The sequence below is a fragment of the Squalius cephalus genome (assembly GCF_949319135.1).
Source record: "Squalius cephalus genome assembly, chromosome: 19".
NCBI lineage: Eukaryota > Metazoa > Chordata > Actinopteri > Cypriniformes > Leuciscidae > Squalius > Squalius cephalus.
Window position 1 is genome coordinate 6983613 of NC_137140.1, and position 19555 is coordinate 7003167.

Below are 19555 nucleotides of genomic sequence, written 5' to 3' on the forward strand. Positions count from 1 at the left end.
AAAATAAATACATTTGTGTTGCATGTGCCTTAGTGCAGTCCGGTTTGAATTCTTCTTGTCTTTCAAAATACAAATTTTACCATCAGATCCATGGATGTTAAATTTGTACTTAATCTGCTCAGACCCAAATCATATTTCAAGAACACATAGATACGGTACTGTGCAAAAGTCTTAGGCACGTTCGTATTTTCTCCCAAAAAAAAAGGCAGTTTAAGCCAGTTATTTATATCTTTTGCTGTAGTGTGTCAATAGGCAATATCAATTTACATTTCCAAACATTCATTTTGCCATTAATTGTAATAATGCTGTGAGAGTTTTGAAGCATAAACAGCCAGTGCTCCACACAGAGATCGGATCTCACCACCATCATATAAATAATGGCTTAAAACCATTTTTCAGGTGAAAATACTAACGTGCCTAAGACTTTTGCACAGTACTGTATATATATGCATTGCACAATCTTTGTAGGATTAGTGATGAGATTTTATACACATGTATGTATATATATATATATATATATATATAGCAAATATATATATACATACACGTCAAAAGATAAATATTTAGCAAATTTAGATTTAGCAAAAATCTAAAAAGAGCAAAAAGCATGAGGATGGTGGCAAAGACATCGGCATAGATTCATTTTAACACCCCAAAGCATAGGCAAAATACAGTCTCGCTTTCGTTTCGGTGTCATTTGTCAGCTCTTTAATATGATGTCAAATATCAAGAATCCATTATAATCCTTTATATGTAAATTAGGCTCATTATACATTGTGCCTTATTCACAAAAGTCAGTGCTATTTGCCTGCTCTAATTAAAATTGCACTAACGTTGTTAGTCTGCAGCATCCTCCACAACTCAGCACTCAGAATCGACCCAAAAGGTCAACATTTGCGGCTTTCAAATTGCACTCAACGCAGATTTAATGGCCGCATTTTCACTGTTACCTGATTTGTATAATTCCTTAGGTCCTAAAACAGCACAGGACAGCACGTGCACATAAACAATGATATCACAATTCAGTCATAGTTAATTCCCACCTCAAAACTATTATTTGTGTAGTAATAAGAGGTTCTTTTGAAACTTATTCTTTAAGCTAATGAATGGATTACATCATTCTCCCTCTATGCTTGTTGATCTTGTTTTAAATGTAGTCCTTGCCAATTTCTCTTGTTGCTTGGTGTTTTGCTCCATTATCCTATACAATCTGGAGGGTGTTTTTCCGATCTGCCTATGTTTTGTCTTTCCTCGTGTACAAGATTCATCTTTGAACTTTAGCCATTCATTTTAATCAAATGGTGCTGCTAATGTGATTTTTACAGCCAAAAATGTTCATGTTATATTTGTAGTGAAGTTGTATCCAAATACTTTTTGGGGCCACTGCATGTCTGTATTTATAAGAGCATCTCTGAATTGAGGGGATGTCAGTCTAAAGACTGACAAACTCAGCTGCAAAATTTATTTTTGTGGCCGGTTGTGCAGTGATGGACTTATTTTACTAATAAGGAAATAAAAATATATATACATTTCTAAAGACACTTTTTGTCTGTCCAGAGCTTTGATCTGCCACAGTAATGTTTTTTGAATGATCAAATTATGGCTTTTCTCAGCAAATATATACATTTGTAATTTACATTGTTCAACCACCATTGCAAATCAGGTTTATTGGCAAAATTTAAACACTTTCAGCTGTTTGCAATGAACAAATCAAACAAAAGTAATTGAAATATCTCAACACAACAAATGTTTCAAGTGGTTTCCCAAAATTGAAGTAAAAATGCAACTTTTAATGACTTTCAACCCCTGAATCCCTCAACAACTAGGGTTGGGTACAGAACTATGTACTTTTAAAGGGTATAGTTCAGCCAAAAATGATATTAAACCCATGATTTACTCACCCTCAAGCCGTTCGAGATGCATATGTCAATCATTTTTTAGACAAACACATTTTCAGTTATATTAGAAAATGTCTTAGATCTTTCAGTGGTTATAATGTCAAGTTATGGGCTCCACCTCCTTCAAGTCCCAAAAATGTGCATGCATCCTTCACAGAAGTAATCCATCCGGCTCCAGGGGGATAAACGAAGGCCTTCTGAGGGTAATCCGTGCGGTTTTGTCGTAAAAATATACATATTTAAAACTTTATAAATGAAAATAACTGGCTTCCGGCAACGGTCGACGCGCGTTCACGGGAGATGGATGCCGGCGTATGACGTCGTAGGACATAGCGTAGGAAGCGTTGTGACGTAGAATCTGTGAAATGCTACTGGTGCATCTTCCTTTGACGCCCGCACGCGTAACCTTACAATTTTAAATAAGTTTAAGCATCCAGGGTAGATGCAGGCCCAAACCATTTTAAGCCTAATAAAAAACTTAAGTATAGCTAAATCAAATAACTCTTCACGGAAATCCTGAGTGGAGTTTTGTTTTGCTCTGCTCTCTGGCTGCGCTGTCGCGTTCGTTCTACGTCACGACGCTTCCTACGCTACGTCCTACGTCATACGCCGGCATCCATCTCCCGTGAACGTGCGTCGACCGTTGCCGGAAGCCAGTTATTTTCATTTATAAAGTTTTAAATATGTATATATTTTTACGACAAAACCGCACGGATTACCCTCAGAAGGCCTTCGTTTATCCCCCTGGAGCCGGATGGATTACTTTTGTGAAGGATGCATGCACATTTTTGGGACTTGAAGGAGGTGGACCCCATAGCTTCACATTATAACCACTGAAAGATCTAAGACATTTTCTAAAATGACTGAAAATGTGTTCGTCTAAAAAATGATTGACATATGCATCTCGAACGGCTTGAGGGTGAGTAAATCATGGGTTTAATATCATTTTTGGCCGAACTATCCCTTTAATGGTCGATTCACGAGGACCGATTCACATTATATCAATCAGTGCCAAAGGTCTTCACCACAACCCATCAACATAAAAGTTCGGTTGAACTTTATAATATATTACTGTTGTACAGTATAATTTAGATATCTCAATTTAATAATAATACTGGTAACACTTTATATTACGACCCGCAAACAACTGCGTAAGTAAACCGAAATTACGGTGTACGTTTCTGTAATTATAGTGTACTTCCGTGTAGGTATAAGGGAACAATATGTTAAGTTTTGGGTAATAAAGGGGTAACAAGCAGATATACAACCTGCAAAGAACTTCGTAAGTAAACCGAAATTACGGTGTACGTTTCTGTAATTATAGTGTACCTCCGTGTAGGTATAAGGGAACAATATGTTAAAGGTGCTCTAGGTAACTTTTTAACCTTAACTGAACAGCTTCGGAGTCAGTGGAATGGTTATATGACTTATTTCGGGTTGAATGGTGGTGGTTTCGCACCCCCCTGGTGCCCGAGAGCGGAAAAAACTCACTTGCAACTTTGGGACGCGGGTCGGTGTCAGGAAGTATCGCGTGATATCAGGTCTCGCGATGTAACGAATTGCTTGACGGCACTGCACACGTACACGCCCCTATTCAAGCACCGGCGGGCTAGCTATAAGCAAAGGGCAACGATAGATTGAGTTATGGCTGAGGCTGAGCCTGTAAAAAAGAAGCAGAAAGCTAGGAAATCTTTGTCGGAGGACCAACGAAAGAGGAAACGGGAGACTGACCGAGCAAGAAGTCAGACTCGAGTAAATATATCGGACCGGCTTTTTCAGAATGGTGAGAACTGAGAGAAACAGAAGCCTGCAAAACGGATGCTGATCCTGCTGTTGCACTTGTAAGTTAAGTATCTTTGGAATAAACTGTGTTTAATATTTAAATTTCAAGTAATTGCGACCTCAGGATGTTTGCTATTGTCTGTAAAGGTTTTTATTATGATCGCTGTCTGTTAGGGACTTACTACGCTAGATACTATAACTTTGATGTTAGGCATTGTCATAGCAAACACGTTTGATTTCTGTAGTTGTTTGGCCGTTCCTCTGTCGGTTTTATTTGTGTAACTTACACTTTTATTTTATGTCACTAAGTCAACGCGTCTGATAGTAGGCAATATCAGACGTGCAAAATGTTGCACATATCATGATCGAGCTAGAAAAAACGTTCTGATGTTTTCTTAGACAAGCAAAGGTAAACCATCATTCTACCAGATGAACTTATAGACCTTGCTAATATAACTTTAGACAAATATTAGCCTCCGATATATATATTTTTTTATGCTCATGCCCATTCTCCCAAAAACAAACAAACACGAAAGCAGTAGTTCGCCTCGTTCATATCGTTCGTTCCCGGTAAAAATACTAGTATGCATGACAACACAATAAATAAAAAAATCGCCATCAGTTGGAAAGAAAGTACTTGCCTCGGTCGGTAGACATAACTGGTTTTGAAATAGCCGGTTCCTCTGCTCAGCTGGGTTGACAGCTGATCAGCTGGGTTGCTCGTGGCAAGGGGGGAGGGACAACAGTTCGTTTTTACGACAGAGTGTTTGAAAGCATTATACTACCAGACACTAGGGGGAGCTCGTAGAGAAAAAACACTCAGACTTGCATAGTGTCCCTTTAAGTTTTGGGTAATAAAGGGGTACAACCAGATATACAAGCAAATTATTTATAATGTATAATATTTATAATATTTATAAAAGTTGTTATCACATTTCTGGCAAAATATGTTCTTGTGCAATGTAGTTACAGGGTAATTTTGACATCTGTGGGTTGTAAATTAAACTTTTTGGCAATGCTATTTATTGGCTTTTCTTACTAAACTACTTAACGTTAAGCCAAAAAAAATTAGTTTTTGCTATGATTTTAATTTAAAACGTACCATGTAGTACTTATACTTACCTTATCACATTGTATTGCAATGACACTTAAATGTCAGGGCAAATATACTGTGTAATTAAAAGTTTTTTTGTTTTGTTTTTTTAATAAGAGTACCTTTCTCTGTAATTACTGTGCAAATAGTGTTGTTTCGTATTGTTACATATACTGTAAGTAGTGTTTGTTACCCGTTTCAACTGTGAATTTTCAGGGTAAGTGTAACTCCTGCGGGCTGTAAATTAAAGTGGCGCTTGTTACCCCCTTGTTCTGTGTAGTTACAGGGTAAGTGTAACTCCTGCGGGCTGTAAATTAAAGTGCCGCTTGTTACCCCCTTGTTCTGTGTAGTTACAGGGTAAGTGCAGTAAATATACAATAAAGGATCCAATTTAATTTCTGACTTTTATTTTACAAAAAAATGTCAAAACACTTTTTCATCTTAATAAAACATTATCTTTTCTACAGTATATTCAAACAACAAAGTAACACATTATACCCCCCCCCCCCCCTTTTATTTGCGTCCCTTGCTTTTCTTCTTCTTTCTTTTCTTGCTTTTCTTTTTCTTAACTTCCACTGGGGACTCTGAAGTTGAGGAGTTGATGGAGTCCCATTGGTCTTGCTGCACTGCAAAAATATGAATATACAGTATACATGCTCTTAGCAAGCTACACCTTCAATTTTAAGTTGTCGAACAATCCTCCACTCTAAACATTTTGTGCCACCTGATATTACTGTAGTAACTTTAATTTTGAAGAAAACACATTTTGGTGAAGTTTGAGGCAGATCATGGGGGGGTTGTGATATTTTATAATGATAATGACTGTAGTGCAGCAGAAAATGTTTTTTAAAAAGGCATATTTGTTCTGACAGCAACAAAAAAAAAAAAAAAAAAAGCATGAAACACAAACCTGAGGGCTGTGGCAATAGTTCAATAGTTTGGATTGAGCTGATCAACAAACGGACAGGGAACTACGTCATCACGTTGAAAGGTCACGCCTGCGCCGGCCGAAGTACCGCCCCACTGTTTACAATGCGACCGTATGTAGGAGGATAATTCAAATAGTATTGTTTGCGATTATATAGAAATAGTATTCAGTGAATATGAATATGAATAGTATATGAATAACATTCTGATGAATATGAATAGTAGTTCAAATAGTATTGCCGGCGCAGGCGTGACCTTTCAACGTGATGACGTAGTTCCCTGTTCGTTTCTTGATCAGCTCAATCCGAACTATTGAAGGTAAAAAGTCTATAAATTATATATATATATATTTTAAATGACCTATCGTTTCGCTAGATAACAACCTCTTCTTCAGCTGTGATCGCGTACAGCCCGTTTAAACACTTAAAAGACTTCTGAAACTGCATTGATTTGGACTTAACGATGGTGACCAATGAAGTCCGTTGTAAATTTTCATTTTGGGGTGAACTAATCCTTTAACAAGTGCATTTATAATGTACAGTACCAGTGATGTTTAGTTCTTCAATTTGATGTTTTAAAAAATAGGAAAGTGGTCACAAGTATAAGCCCTGGAGTAGGGCAGGAGTAAAATTTAAACGTCTAACCTTTCTTTCTTTCTTTCTTTCTTTCTTTCTTTCTTTCTTTCTTTCTTTCTTTCTTTCTTTCTTTCTTTCTTTCAAAAAAATGATTATCACTCTTAAAGCAGAGATCACCTTGCTCAAAGCTGCTGTCCCATCTGCAATGACACAAAGATATGCTGTTCCTATAGTGCCACAGCCCTCATGTTTGTTTCATGCTTTTTTGTTTTTTTGTTGCTGTCAGAACAACTATGCATTTTTTAAAAACATTTTCTGTTGCACTACAGTCATTATCACTATAAAATATCACAACCCCCCCATGATCTGCCTCAAACGTCACCAAAATGTGTTTTCTTCAAAATTAAACTTAACTTAAAATTGAAGGTGTAGCTTGCTAAGAGCATGTATATATATTCATATTTTTGCAGTGCAGCAAGACCAATGGGACTCCATCAACTCCTCAACTTCAGAGTCCCCAGTGGAAGTTAAGAAAAAGAAGAGCAAGAAAAGAAAGAAGAAGAAAAGCAAGAGAAGCAAATAAAAGGAGGGGGGGGGGGGGGTATAATGTGTTACTTTGTTGTTTGAGTATACTGTAGAAAAGACAATGTTTTATTAAGATGAAAAAGTGTTTTGAAATGTTTTTGTAAAATAAAAGTCAGAAATTAAATTGGATCCTTTATTGTATATTTACTGCACTTACCCTGTAACTACACAGAACAAGGGGGTAACAAGCGGCACTTTAATTTACAGCCCGCAGGAGTTACACTTACCCTGTAACTACACAGAACAAGGGGGTAACAAGCTCCACTTTAATTTACAGCCCGCAGGAGTTACACTTACCCTGTAACTACACAGAACAAGGGGGTAACAAGCGCCACTTTAATTTACAGCCCGCAGGAGTTACACTTACCCTGTAACTACACAGAACAAGGGGGTAACAAGCGCCACTTTAATTTACAGCCCGCAGGAGTTACACTTACCCTGTAAATTCACAGTTGAAACGGGTAACAAACACTACTTACTATGTAACAATACGAAACAACACTATTTGCACAGTAATTACAGAGAAAGGTACTCTTATAAAAAAATTTTTTAAAAACTTTTAATTACACAGTATATTTGCCCTGACATTTAAGTGTCATTGCAATACAATGTGATAAGGTAAGTACTAAGTACTACAGTACATGGTACGTTCTAAATTAAAGTCATAGCAGAAAAATTTTTTTGGCTTAACGTTAAGTAGTTTAGTAAGAAAAGCCAATAAATAGCATTGCCAATGTTTTTCGAAATCAGCTGTTTATAAAATTGTTTCAGATAAAATTTTTATCATACTGTGCTTACATACAGCCATATATATATATATATATATATATATATATATATATATATATATATTTAATTTACAACCCACAGATGTCAAAATTACCCTAACTACATTGCACAAGAACATATTTTTCCAGAAATGTGCTAAAAACTTTTATATACAACAGACGTATACAATTTTTGCCTGGAATATATTAACAGAATAGGTACCTGTTAGTTTTAAAATAATTACATTATAAATAATTTGCTTGTATATCTGGTTGTACCCCTTTATTACCCAAAACTTAACGTATTGTTCCCTTATACCTACACGGAGGTACACTATAATTACATAAACGTACACCGTAATTTCGGTTTACTTACGAAGTTCTTTGCAGGTTGTATATATGCTTGTTACCCCTTTATTACCCAAAACTTAACATATTGTTCCCTTATACCTACACGGAAGTACACTATAATTACAGAAACGTACACCTTAGTTTCGGTTTACTTACGCAGTTGTTTGCGGGTCGTAATATAAAGTGTTACCATAATACTAACTCTAATAATAATCAATTATTATCAAAAAAAAATATTTTTAAGGAATGATTATTCCTTAAAAATATTTTTTTGATAATTGATTATTACACTTTTTCTTCTATGTTGTAATTTTAACAGTATAAAGCTCAGTTGTGCCGCATGTTGTTTGACAAAAAAAAGTTTAATTTCATATAAAAGATCAATTAAATTAATGTTTTATGTCTTCATTTGATTACTAGAAAATTCACAACACAGAATTTGTGGAAAACAAAACATTTTATAGAAATTAATTTGTTTTTTTATTACTAAAAGGGTTATATTGATATTCAAGCATCACAGACAATGGCAGACAGCAACCAAGGCAGCTCTGGCATAATGTCAATAGCACTTCTATAAATGACTTTACGTTTCTTTACAGTTATTGAGGTAAACATGCCTAAATTACCGAAAAAAGGTACCTACCGGCACCGAATTTCAGGTACCGGTATTCCAGGACCGGTTAAAATGTGAATGGTACCCATCTCTACTCACAACAGCACATCTCTACTCACCAACAGGTGTTGTCTCAAGCACATCTGATGCAACTAATCAGGGGCTTCATTAGTTGCACCAGGTGTGCTTGAGCAAGTAAGGCAGGTGCCAGTATGTCTGATCGACCCCCCGATGAAACAAAAGGCCCTCCTTCGCAGGATGGAACATGGTCTCATTCTCCCAACTATAATGAAAAGCTAAAAGAAGTTATAAAATATGAGAAAAAGTGATGTGTCCTTTAAAGGTGTTCCCTCCCCCAGATCCTCCATTCAAACTACCTACTGTATGTAAAACAAGAACCCATTCAAGTACAAATTCTGATCTCACAGTTGTGAACCCCTCAATAGGGAACCAAAATCTAATTATAATGACAGACGCCACCAATTGGTAAGAATATTGAATTATCTGGGTTTATGAGGAAAAGGAGCAGAAAAGTTCGGCGAGTCTGTAGGTTGACCACACAACCGCTGTGTGTAATTTTTGTTGCCAGGAAATAATTTCTACATATTCCTCTATTTCTGAATTGTTGTTATGATATGCTTAACTGATGATTTTATTCTTATGAATAGGATTTTGAATTATTGCTTCATTACCCGGTCAATAAAATTGAAAACATTTGATTTTATTCTGACTCTGAGATTGTTTTTCCCAAGTAGATTATCGGATTTGTATATTTCCACAAGTTTGCGTCAGATTAGGGACGACTAATATCTGGTATCAAATTCAAGTGTACTTGGATGCAGAGACGAGTTATTTTCCGTCTAGAATCAGCAGATGCTGTTTGATCAACCTAGATTTGGGTGCGTCTAATTACTTCTGTTTTAATTTAATGTTACTTTAGATAAGTGTACGTGGAATGCCACGAGCTTGGCCAATCCAAAGCCATTTTAAGAGAAGTGCAAGTTGATCGACTAACGTCTTTTAATGGTGGTGAAGACCTCTACTAAAGTAAAACGATTGAATTAAGTTCAAGAGGAGACACTCCAACGGGGCTATTTACGTATCTTTGATTGTGTACGTGTGAATACGGCAAATCCCAGATATTTAGCCAATTACCTTTGTTTTGATGACTGGAACTGGCGAAATTGTGTCTGAGACCTTGCGAGAAAAAAGGACCTCAGAGTGATATAGTTTCCTGACCCAAGTGGGTAAAATATAATCAGAGTTTAAAAGAATAATCAAATATTCGTTCACGTTTAATGATGCACAGCCATCATTAAAATCTTTTTCATTTATGGAGTCAGATGAAATAACAAGTCAATGTGAGACATGTGAGAAAATATACTGCATTTAATCTTCTTGTGTTGCATAAAAGAAAAGACAAGTAATACACAGAGAAACCTTCCCAGTATTATTGGAAACCCTCATTGGACCAAAAGACGGGCTTACACTAGAACACATGAAATATCTGAAACGACTTGGTTTGTTGAGTGTCATGTTTGACTGCATGTTAGATAGATTCTTTTCATACCAATAGCATATTAAACTTTAGCGCCATTCAATGGACATTAAATTTCAAAACTGCCAATACGTACAACAATGTAATAAAACATTGCCAGATGCATGTTCTTCTGATAAAACTGTACACGCCTTTTGCACCAGTCACCGGACATTTCACTTTGAAAGTGAAAGTCTTGAAATGTTCAAGAAGCAATTTAATATAATTTTGCAGAAATTTCAACACAGTCACGTTTTTCCAATGTGCCTGGATTGTTTTTTTCATAGTAATCATAAAATATTTGTATCAATAGTAGCTTGTTATGGAAAATTTCAAGGAAAATTGGAACATTTAACTTAATTTATTATCTTAATTTCGTAATATTTCATTTGGAGTGCTTTTGTCCCCCATAGGATCACCCGTGGCTCACTCTCTGATAGCAGCTGGAGAACATTACTTATTCGCATTCCGCATCAGCAAAATAAAATGAATTGATTAGGATTTATGTATTTCTACAGCATGTCGGGAAACCTCACTTGAGTTTTGTATGTGTATGTGCAGAAGATGAAGATCACTGTGAAATGGAACTGAGCGTGAATCCTCTCGGAGCGGTGGCCTGGCAGGCTGGCACTGTGAGTGGCATCTCTGTGTGTGTCCACTGAGACGGGCTGTTGAAATGAGCTCTGGTGCTCAGGGTCTGGCATCATCTCTCTCTCCTCCACCTCCCTCCAGTAGCCTCAACCCACAAAACCCAACCGCATCTGCCAGACCCCCTCCAAGCACTCTTTCTATATGAAGAAAAAATAGAGGAGGAAAGGATAAGAACAGATAACAATTTTAATTAAAAAGATTTATTGAAAAATGAATGTGAATGCTGTGGCGTGAAGCCATTCTACACAAAATTGTTGCAATTTACAACAACAACAACATCTTTCCAGCTTTTTAATGTAGAAAAATCTGTATGGAACTGTTTGAACATTGGGGCTGTTTATAAAGGAGAAGTTTTCAATAGGGTTCACTGAAGCATTATGATGATATGACGACTCAAGTGTAGCTGTAAACAAGCCATGTCATAACTCTGCCAGTGAATTAAAGCAACAGTGATTACTTTAAAATCAGATGTTGTGAAAGGGCATCAGTGATGTGCAGGAATCGTAAATCAGGAATGTCGCCTAGCTTCATGACAACCCTTCATTTTTCATATGAGTCCTCCCATCACAAGAACAACTTTACAGCATAATTACAAAATACAAGTCTGATTGGTATGCATTGAATCGAGTCTTTGGAATGCCATTAGCAGTGAGCTTTTAACCTCACGCTGAACCCTGATTTGTAATTAAAACTGTGATTAATGCTACTTATTATCAGGTCACTTTCGGCTCCATATGCCAGTGACAGCAGCACCACTCTCAGAGAGAGAGACCGAGAGAGAGAGAGAGAGAGAGAGAGAGAGAGAGAAGCATGGATGTTCATAGAGTGCTAAAGTGACCACCCCCCTTATTTACCACCTTTCAGTGCTGGATGATTTTTTTTTTCTCATTTATTTTCTCCACATGTATTGTAAAGCTTGATCCAAACCAATCAGGGCTGCCTTTCCAAAAAGCATTGTGATCATTAGCCGCTTTCCGACCGGAGGAACCTTTTCACAGTTCCTAGAACTATTGGCTAAAGTACCCGGATGTTCCTGCGGTGCGAACACGCCGACTAGGAACGATTTTAGTTCTAGGAACTCCATTTGTAGGAACTAATTTAGGTCCTACTTCAGAGTAGGGCCTAAATCAGCACTATAGGAACTACCCGTGACGTTACTGCACGCTGATGACCGAACGCACGCAAAACACCAGCACAGTCCGCCATTTTTAAAACAGCTATAATGTAAACACACAGATTATAGCCTATATATTTACTCCAGAAACTAACTATACAAACATGGAAAACAGTGATAGATGGGTCTCTAAACCTTTATGCTGAAGAGAAAATCCAACGCAACTGAGGGGACCAAGTCAAACATGATTATGTATTTCTGCTCAGCTAGCAACACTGGACATCAACCACACGGCATAGGCTAATAACCTTTTTTCATATACTGTCTACTTTCTATAACAGTTCTATCTAATAACATGTTAAACAGTACTGTTAGACAGATCGCTAACTAATGAACACAGAAAATGCGAGCATTGTTTGCTCTGGCGTTCTCAGCGCCGCCAAAATAAAGGTCCGTCGTGCCGTCAAAATAAAAGTCACCGTGCTTGCGTCACTCCCTTACCCCTCCTACCAGTTCCTATGGCCACTTGGCCAGTGCGAACGCAAACAGCAAAACCGAGTTTGGGGGAGAGTAGTTCTTAGAACTGTTTAGAAGTGGACAGTTCCTAGAACTAAGTTCCTATAACTACTTGGTCGGAAAGCGGCTATAGAAGCCATTGGTGCCAATGGTCTAAACCAGTGGTTCTCACCTTTTATGACTTGTCTCAAGTACACAGGACTCTCCCTCACTCTCTGTCACCGGCTCAAAGCAAGCTCACACTACAGAACTTTTGGCTGGATCTTTTTGTTGCAGACAGATTTCCAAAGTCTGTGAAAAAAAAAAACCCGGATCGTGGCCAAATAGGTGCTCACTGTAGGTGCTCAGATGTTCGATAAGTATGAGCAGGTTAGCGATGTGATCTAAGCCTGTCTCTAGCAGTCACAGACACTGCAATATTTTCAAACCAGTTTGATATTTTCGCCACGTGGTCTTGTAGTAAATGGAATGCAATGCAACGACAAGGTGGAACTAATCCAGCCAATCACAGTGCAGATGGTCTAATGGAAAAATATCGTAATCACTTGCGTGAATTTCTTGCATGAATGTATGTGTGTAAAATTTGTGTAATGTGAGGGACCAATAGGAGGGTTTTCTTATTAAAGCAGACACATTCAGCTTCTGGAAAGAAAATGCAACTGTTGCGTTAAGTTGCCATTTTTTCATAAAAATTTAATCTTTTTGTGCTTTTATGTTTAAGATATGGATGATGAGGAAGAGCAATCCACAGCTGATAAAACATGCACCTCTGGCAAGAGGAAACTAAGCGATATATGGATGGACTCATTTTACTGTTAGCAGTACAGACAAAACAAAGGCAGTGTGCAATCTGTACAAAACAACCATTAGCAGGGGAAAGATACCAAACATCCGAGTACATCTGTTATGCATAATCACATGCATTTCAAACACTCTATTGCCCTTTCACCAGCTCTGAAGCCCAGGCCTTCTCGAAAATGGATCCATGCACCAGTGCTGCCTCTCCTCTAATTATTGGAAGAGAGAGAGCACCTTGGAACACTGTTCCTGAACATTATAATCCAAATGTTTATCTGTGTTCTACACATTTTACGGAGAACAGCTTCCAGAAACGGAATGAAGGCTATACGCACAAAAGCTTCTCCTGAAATGGAGCAGTTCCCACTTTGTCGGAACAATCTACTGTTTGTGGATCACAACTTTTAAGTATGCTATGTCTTATTATTTGTTGTTGGGTTTTCTATTAACAGTTCCAATTATAAGTTTTATGTTGTTGCTATGATGTAAACAAAGGGCAAAGCTTTGCCTCCGCTCGCCTGCTAGCCAACATTAGTGCTGGCATAGTGTTTCTGTAGCTTTTGTAAGCTCTCGCTTTTGTAAGGCTGTTCATTGCCCCTTAGGAAAATTAACCATGGTTTTGTGAGCGTTTAACTGTTTGTATTACCACAGTTTTCCGACAAGTATCATAATTCAATGGTGTCTTGGTTGATTCAACCAAGGCTGGGTTTCCAGACGGTCTGTTTTCACTGTTGCACAGCGGTTTCCTGTCTGCCTGAGTGGATTGTGTTTGTTGCTCCATATAGCTTGTTTTTTAATCTCTATGATATATTTCCGTTCTGTTTATATTGCTTAATATAACTTCATCACAATATATCTGATATTATCTAAAATTGTTTGTTACATTAATCTGACATTGCTAACTTTAATCTAAATCGCTAGCAGAACGTGCTAGCATTTCGCTAGCCTGTTAACCTGCCATCCATTCTTGCCGTCTTTTTTCTCTCGTGCGCTCGCGCCTTTTACCAGTCCATCAAACAAAATCTGATCAGTCAAAAAACACGGTGATTCATGTCATCTTCTCCTGTTTTTATCAGTTGCACACACTGCAACATGAATAGCATAGCATTCTCTGTCAGCAGTGAGGGTTTCACTTGTAATAAATGCAGGGACTAGCTTAGTGAACCCCGTACATTGTTTGGTTCCAGTTGTAGATTAGCTTATTATTGTAAATTCTCTAAGATATTTTTTTACGTCGGCACTAATGATGTCCGACTTCTCCAGTCGGAGATCACTAAAATTAACATTAAAGAGGTGAGTGAACTCGCAAGTACGATGTCAGACACTGTAATATGCTCAGGCCCCCTTCCTGTTTGCTGAAGTGAAGAGATACTTAGAAGTCTATCCTCACTCGATGGTTGGCTGTCTAACTGTTGTCCGCATTTGGGTTCATACACAATTGGAAAAGTTTTTGGGGCCGACCTGACCTGTTGAAAAGAGATGGTATTCATCCCTCCTGGGGTGATGCCACTCTTCTCTCTAGTAATATGGCATGTAGTCTTAGAGTTGTTGGTGTTGTTTTCACGCGGCTCCTTGCACAATTATGTTATGACCTCAAAACACTTTTTACCATAGTGCATGATTTGTGAATGAATATATTTTGGAGTTTTCATCACTTAACCAGCTCCATATATTCGATTTTACTGACATACTAATCTTGCTCAGTAGCTCAGCTGGTACAGAATTGTACTTGTGATGCAGAGAACTCGGGTACAAATCCTGTGAAAGACGAGTCATGATAAAAGAGCTCAAAGACAAGAGTTCTAAAAACAAGTTAAAATGCCATGATTGCGTTTTTTTCACATTTCCTTTTGTTAACACTATCGGGTAGGTTTAGGGTTTAGTGTAGGTGTACGTTATTTTAAAATGGAGCATTAAGCTTTTAGCGCCACTCACCGGACATTTCAAATCAGAACTGCGGTGATACGTACAAACTCCAACGTAATAAAAAGTTAGCATATTCACATTCATCTGTTCCGGGGAAAAAATAATCACGCTTTTAGCCCGACATTTTTACTTTGAAACTGAGACAGAACACAAGCAGAGCTGTACTGTATGCAAAGATTTCCCAAATGAGCGGTCAGATGTGCCAACAGACATTACTACTTTAACATGACTTTTGACCATTTAAAAAATATCTGAACAATGCAAGTCTGGAGTGTCTGTAACGGTACAGACAAGTGGAGATATATAAACAGTGAAAAGTCCTAGTGCTGTTGTTGGACTGTGTTACCTCACTTTATGTAAATACAGTATTTGCTGTAAAAGCAGTTCAGTCCATGAATCTAAAGTTCAGATCAGTTAACTGCACCATTTAAGTTTTTATTGGAACATGCTTGACTGCATGACTGCTTTTTAATGCAACTGTGGAAAATAACAAGTCCTCATGGTGCACTTGCTAAGTGAACATTATTGAAGCTAAAAGTCAACACTGGAAAAGGGAGGATATTCCTGTAGAGTGAAAAAGCATGGATGGAGTTAAACACAATGATAACTGTAATGCTAACATGCATAGTAGCTGCTCATGCATTTACTGGGAATAGAAATTTGCTAAAGCTGTGATTTTCATTTATTGACACTGCCGTTTTCAACATGTTTTCAACAAATTAGGCATCAGAACTAAGGCAAATTGTAGTCATATTTGCAGCATGTCTTGAATATTGTGTAGTGATAGGCTAATACCAGTCTTTTTTAGTTCAAAAGCATGTTTGCAACATTTTTCCGTGTTTAAGTGCTATAATTGGGTCCCCGGTGCATCTACCAACCCAGAAAAAGTGAAAAGTGACAACCCAGTATTATAATATTACCGCCCCTTAAAGGAGAACTCCGGTCAATTTTAACATTGAGCTCATTTTTTTGTACATTTGGAGTGCTGTCAGTACAGAGAACAACGACAAAAATCGGTGTTGCCTACACCGTGTTATCCTCTTTTTAAAATTTGCACCCTGTTGACTTCAATGGGGCAAGTTTTAAACCTGCTTTTAGCCTCTTAACATCCTTGATGTGTCATTACAAGTGCACAGGTCATGTGAGTGATTCCTTCGGAGTGAACGCCGGTCAATCTGAAGTCCATAGTAATCGATTGTCGAGTTCACGCGCATGATCATAGGTACTAAACCAATGCGCGTGAACTCGACAATCGATTACTATGGACTTTGACCGAAAACAGGATGTAAATACAGGTATGAGCGCTGGCTAAAAAAATATCATTTTTATTCATATCTTTCACATCTACTGCAGTCAGATTGACCCGCGTTCACTCCGAAGGAATCTCTCACATGACCTGTGCACTTGTAATGACACATTAAGGATGTTAAGAGGCTAAAAGCAGGTTTAAAACTTGCCCCATTGAAGTCAACAGGGTGCAAATGAGAGGGGGTTCAGCGAAAAATCGGCAGCTGGCAGCAGGAAGTAGCTGCCACTGGCAGCAGGAAGTAGCTGCCGTTGACAGCCGGAAGCCCTGCCATATTAGGAGGGACCTGCCATTTCGTGGCAGCCAATCAGTATCGTCCAACGTAGTAGCAACCAATCACATTTACCTGGAAGTCAAGCGACAGCAGCCAATGGTGGCGCCGGTGAATCTTCAGTAATGGCGGTGGTATTTGGCTCGGTAAGTTCGTATATTATCAGATTAATAAATAATTGTTGCTCTGTACGTTGGAGTTTAACTTTTATGTTAGAGACAGTGTATCTGTGACTACTTAAGTTGAATTGGTTAATTTAATCATTTGTAGAAACGCAGCTTGTGCACCGTGTGCTCCTGGTTTGTGAGGGGCTATCATTAATTTTAAATACTAACTTACGTTACCAATATCATTAAATATTAGCGTTTGTTAACATGTTAACTTAATCTATTGATTAGAATAAAGCTCATGCTGATTTATTGGAATTGACAAGCTCAGCCTTTATGATACACGTGCAACGCTAACAAAACATATCCCAAATGATCTAACTTATGTTTTAATACAAAACACCATTTTAATCAACATTACTTCACCATATTCTAAACTTCTGTTTTTTAGTTTCACCAAGTTCACCACAGCCTGTCACAGATTGCTGGGGATGGACAAACATATGTGCCATGAAGGAAACCCCAGATTTCCAGTTGCAAAACCAACCAAACGCACTGGTATGTTTTCACACATTTCACGTATTATATCCTGTCTTGATCAAAGCAGGCAAAAGGCATTCTGTTTTTTATCTTTTTATTTTTTTTATACAAATTCTAGATTGTATCGAAAATTTGACATTTCAGTGTCTGTTTATTTTCTTAGTTTGATCATGTTTTGGATGGGACCCAATCACCAGATGAGACCAGTGTATATATATATATATATATATATATATATATATATATATATATATATATATATATATATATATATATATATATAAATATAAAATATAATAATTATTTTATATATATCTATTCAAAATATACTGGAACTGTTCACTTTTTCCATATAACTTTCACCCCCAGTTTCACAGACAAGGCTCAAACTAGTCCCAGACTAAAATGCATGTTTAACTGAAAGCAAATTACACTTGTGTATCTTAAAATATCAGTGCCATTGTTTCTTTTAAGATTCACAACAGTAATGTTTTTTCTAAGGCATATTTATAAAAGTCCTAATTGCACTAAGGCCTAATCCTGGCATAATCTAAACCCTATCTGTGAAACCGGGCTTCAAAGTTTTACATATTAGTCCAGTGGTTCAGTTCAACACTTTGTTCTCTGGCTTTAGATAGGCATAGACAGTGGCATTTAAAAAATAAATTACACCTGCTCCCTAGTTCAGGTATGCTACTGTCTACTGCTGCAACATGGCTAAGTGGTTCAACACGGAGTTCATCTCTCTCTTTCTCTCGTGTGTGTAAAATAACTAACTTTTTCCCTCTTCTTTTTAAGCTCAGTTGCAATAAAGATGGATCCGGAAGCTTGTTAAAAATAAGGTATTGATTTCATGTTACAACAATTTTGATTTCTTTGCTATCTTTAGTGTATAAATAAAATGTTAGTTTTTCCATTTCGATTTTTTTTTTCCAGGATGTTCCAGCTCAGTTGGGATCTGTGGACTGCAGTGAATTCATGCTAATGGTAAGTTATTACGGTGATTTTGTTTCCCCATAACACATCTATCTTATCTACTTATACCTAACTTATCTATCTTTTTCTAACATCTGTCTTTCTTACTAATCTTAAGGTTACAGGGGTTAAACACTATGTGATCTGATTCACAGAATTGTACTTTTATGTGTATTTCTTTAAAGTGAACATTATCTGTACTACTTTTGGAGGAACTGCGATTCCATTGTGTGTGTGTGTGTGTGTGTGTGTGTGTGTGTGTGTGTGTGTTGAATGTTCTGTGCAGGTCTTGTGATATGCAGCAGCTGACCCCAAGACGCCTTTCTACGACCTCCGAGGTCATCACCGGACCATCTTGGACTCGGATGACAATGTCGACTTACCCTCCTATCTATCCATAAGTGTAGAATTGTTTTAACTTTGTTCTTTTGCCAATGAGAAGTAGCCAACCTGTATTTACTGATGTCAATCATGCCCTTGGAAATGGTATAACTGGTGTGAGATTTTGTGTACAGTAGAGTCTCTGGCTTGCGACCCCGTGAGACTTTAACGCCTGGCTCTACCGATGAAACTATTCTTCATTAAATTTTTACTTATTTGATTGAACCTCACGACTCCTGGTCTTCTTTCATCATATCTGGTCCTGGGTCTTTAAGCTGTTATTCCCTAACACTAGAAACATTGTAAATCATGTTAAACCATGCTAGAACATTGTAAAACGTTTTCAAACTTTCTTTTTCAAGCCAACTTAGTTTATGAACTTTAACATCTAGTTCAGAATTGTTGTTCATTCCGATTTCAGAACAACAAATATCAAGCCTGTTTTCAAAGTTACAGCTGTTTTATAAAACAAAGACAAGAATGTATTGAAATACTACAAATGTAAAACTGAACTTAAATGATAGCAAAATATGATTTTTAAATAAAGGTCATTGAGAAAATGTTTTTTTTTTCTTCTTTTAGACATGACATTCATTATTTGTTTAATGAATGTTTATGTACGTTTAATAAATATACAATATTATTATATAGGCATTAATTTATGTATATATTTCATTTTTTGACAAACATGTACACAAATTATATTTATACACGTACAAATTCATAATTTCAAGTGTAGTTTAATGTTTGTTTTTTGTACTATGTCTATGATCTTCGTTACTTAATTTATATTTGATAAACCTTTTTAAACCAATTACAAAATAATTACAAATTTAAGTAAT

General features: G+C 37.1%; 1 long non-coding RNA gene across 1 annotated transcript; it reads left to right on the forward strand.

Annotated features, from left to right (window-relative positions):
* Positions 1–16804: 16804 nt before the first annotated feature.
* Positions 16805–19270, forward strand: LOC307147432. The gene is made up of 5 exons (XR_013819307.1): positions 16805–16856; positions 17269–17375; positions 18156–18199; positions 18294–18344; positions 18619–19270. It is a non-coding gene; the product is annotated as an uncharacterized lncRNA (long non-coding RNA).
* The last annotated feature ends 285 nt before the right edge of the window (positions 19271–19555 follow it).